This window comes from Myotis daubentonii, chromosome 9, assembly GCF_963259705.1.
Source record: "Myotis daubentonii chromosome 9, mMyoDau2.1, whole genome shotgun sequence".
NCBI classification, from domain to species: domain Eukaryota; kingdom Metazoa; phylum Chordata; class Mammalia; order Chiroptera; family Vespertilionidae; genus Myotis; species Myotis daubentonii.
This window is the reverse complement of record NC_081848.1, coordinates 39,515,302-39,519,214: the sequence shown is the minus strand read 5'-3', so window position 1 is coordinate 39,519,214 and position 3,913 is coordinate 39,515,302.

The following is a 3,913-nucleotide window of genomic DNA, read 5'->3' as shown; positions in this document are numbered from 1 at the left end:
TTATGAATTAATTCATCAGTTGATGGGATTTGGTTTGTTCCCACTCTTTGGCAATTATGAATAATGCTGCTGTGAGCATCCTTATACAATTTTTTGTGGATATATGTTTTCAATTCTCTGGGTAAATACCTAGGAACAGAATTGTTAGGTCATATGGTAACTTTGCTTAGCATTCTGAGGAACTGCCAAACAATTTCCCAAAGTGGCTGCAGCATTTTACATTGTAGCAATGCATGAGGGTTCCAATTTCTCCACATCTTTGTCAACACTTGCTGTTATTTCTCTTTGATTTCAGCCATCCTAGTGTGTGAGAAGTACAATCTCATTGTGGTTTTGATTTGTATTTCTCTAATGACAAACATGAATCCCCTTTCATGTGGCTTTTGGCCATTTGTGTATCTTCCTTGGAGAAATGTCTATTCCAGTGATGGCGAACCTTTTGAGCTCAGCGTGTCAGCATTTTGAAAAACCCTAACTTAACTCTGGTGCCGTGTCACATATAGAAATTTTTTGACATTTGCAACCATAGTAAAAAAAAAGATTTATATTTTTGATATTTATTTTATATATTTAAATGCCATTTAACAAAGAAAAATCAACCAAAACAATGAGTTCGTGTGTCGCCTCTGACACGCGTGTCATAGTGAAGTATGGTAGCAATCATCTCAGGTAGAAACTATCGTTTAACTTTAACCCTGCTGTTTGGTTTCTGTACTTACTTGTTTGCTAAAATAACAGAAAAGTTATTTTGATTTTCTGAATTATATAAATTATTTCCAGTTAACGTGTCAGGCCCGAGGGCTTTAGATAATGTGTTTCTGTCAATTCCAAGAGACCCAAAACTGTAATTTAGATAACATGCTGCTTCTGCTTCTGTAAACTGATTTTTGCAAATCAGGTTCCTCATTCCAAACCTTGGGATGTAATCGATACCTTTGTGATCTTTGCCTATATAAGTCTGGTTTTGCGACCATCTTATTACTATGAGATTTGGGAGAGCATGATCCCCCCTCATAGTCCGGGATTGCAATAAATGTGACTCTTTAATTCGACTTCTTGAGGCATCCTTCCGTGATTCGCGGAGTACATTACAACATTAGGTTCACCATCACTGGTCTATTCAGATGTTTGGCCCACTCTTTAATTGTGTTGTGTTTTTATTGAATTGTAAGAGTTCTTTATATATTCTGAATACAAGTCTTCTTATCAGAAATATGATTTGCAAGTATTTTCTCCCATTTTTGGGTTGTCCTTTTACTTTCTTGATGATACCAACTATAATTTTAAAAATGTTAATTTTGATGAAGTTCAATTTATCTATATTTGTTGTTATTAAGGGTGCTTTTGGCATTCTATATAAGCAAAGATTTACTTTCATGTAAACTTCTAAGAGTTTTATAGTTTTAGCTCTTACATGTAAACCTATGACCCATTTTGGGTTAAATTTTGTTGTGGCAGGGAGGAGTCTAATTTCATTCTTTTTTTTTTTTTTAAATGTATTTTATTGAGTTTTTACAGAGAGGAAGGGAGAGAGATAGAGAGTTAGAAACATCGATGAGAGAGAAACATCAGCTGCCTCCTGCACATCTCCTACTGGGGATGTGCCCGCAACCCAGGTACACGCCCTTGACCGGAATCGAACCTGGGACCTTTCAGTCCGCAGGCCGACGCTCTATCCACTGACCCAAACCGGTTTCGGCCTAATTTCATTCTTTTGCATGTGGATCTCCAGTTGTCAGAGCAGCACCATTTGTTGAAAAGACAATTCTTTCCCTCTTGAAAGGTCTTGGCATCGTTGTTGAAAATCAACTGACTGGAAATATTTCTGGAGTCTCAATTCTACTCCATTGGCCTACATGTTTACTCTCATGCCAGTACTACACGCTGTCTTCATTAGTGTAGTGTTTGTAGTGTTAAAATCCGGAAGTGTGAGTTCTTCAACTTTGTTCTTCTTTTTCAATATAGTTTTGGCTATTTTGGGTCCCTATGTTTCCAAGTTTTGCTTTTATACCCAGAGGGGAAAAGTGTTGTTTTTTTTTAGAAAAGAGAAAAAGGAAGATAGATTTTGCTGAAGGAACTGTGAAGTTCACTTTGTGTTTTCTGAGTGGTACTATGCAGCGCATGTTTTCTTTGGGGCAGGGGAATTTTTTCTCTGCTAAATTTTGTCCTGGTCATGGTAGATTTTTTTTTTCACTATTCAACAATGTAGACGGTATTGATTTAGTCAAGGTCTCATTTCCTGTTTTGAATCACTTGGCCGGGTCAGGGGTTCTTTCCACAAATGGGCTCCGACAACACCTTAATTTTGGGTTTGCTCCTAGCGAAGTATTACCACACTCTATTGTTATGGTGTCTGCAGTATTTTCATTTCAATCTCATTAGCCAAATGGAGAAGAGAGGAAGGCAGTCCAGCTGAACCGCAGGAGCAAAGGCAGGAGGATGGGAGTTGACCTAGCACCTTCCAAGCTAGGGACTAGTTTGGTGTAGCTGAGGCCAAGGGGCAGGGGCAGTTGCATTTGTGCGTGTGTGTTTTTAAAAATATATTCTTATTGATTCTTCACAGAGAGGAAGGGAGAGGGACAGAGAGTCAGAAACATCGATGAGAGAGAAACATCGACCAGCTGCCTCCCGCACACCCCCTACTGGGGATGTGCCGGCAACCAAGGCACATGTCCGGATCAGAACCGAACCGAACCTGGGACCTCTCAGTCCGCAGGCCAGCGCTCCATCCACTGAGCCAAACCGGTTTTGGCTGCATTTGTGTTTTTAAGAGATCCTTCCAGCCCTGACTGGTTTGGCTCAGTAGATAGAGCGTCGGCCTGCGGACTGAAGGGTCCCAGGTTCGATTCCGATCAAGGGCATGTATCTTGGTTGCGGGCACATCCCCAGTGGGGAGCGTGCAGGAGGCAACTGATCGATGCTTCTAGCTCTCTATTCTTCTCCCCTCCTCTCTGTAAAAAATAAATAAAATATATCGGTCCAGCACAGCGGTTCTCAACCTGTGGGTCGCGACCCCTTTGGCGGTCGAGGCGACCACCGGAAAACACGTATATAATTACATATTGTTTTTGTGATTAATCACTATGCTTTAATTATGTTCAATTTGTAACAATGAAATTGGGGGTCACCACAACACGAAGAACTGTATTAAAGGGTCGCGGCATTCGGAAGGTTGAGAACCACTGCTCCAGCAGCTCTGTAAAGTATTGTCTTGCAGCTGGAGGTAGCGGAGGCTGTTGGTTGCCTAGAGAGTATGGCACACTTATAATTAGAGGATAGAAACCTCTGGCTTGGAATCTGCAAACTGAAGCAGGTAAATTCTTCATGCTTTGGGCCGCATTCTCTCTTAGGATCTCAAAGCCCATTTTAATTTTTTTTTTTCCAGCCCAGGGTTGTTGTTGCCCTTTCCCTGTTTGTTTTCCTAGAGACACTTACTTCTATACCCTCAACGGAAAATCCGTGTATTTCCGCGGAACCTCGGGGGCTAGGAGTGCTCTGTTTCTGGGCTGCTTTGAGGCCTGCGGCCACAGGAAGAAACTGAGGTGCATTTCTGCACAGGTTTTATCAAGCCAGGGCTTGGCAGAAGGCTTCTTCCCACCCCGTCCCAATTACATCAAACCACACGCAGAGATGGAGGTTCAGACACATCCTGACAGAAAACCGCCCGCAGGATATGAGGAACCCCGAACCTACAGCCAAGGGCGTGTCGGGGCGGGGCAGGCCCACCCCCCCGAACCTACAGCCAAGGGCGTGTCGGGGCGGGGCAGGCCGTCCTTGGCACCGCCACCTGCCTTTCGCGATCACACCCTTCCCCGGGGACGGAGGGGGCAGGAGAACCCTGGCGCCCTCGGGTGGGGGTTCAGGCGCGGGCAGGCGGCGGGGCGGGGCGGCTTCCCGGCGCCAGGGGGCGGGG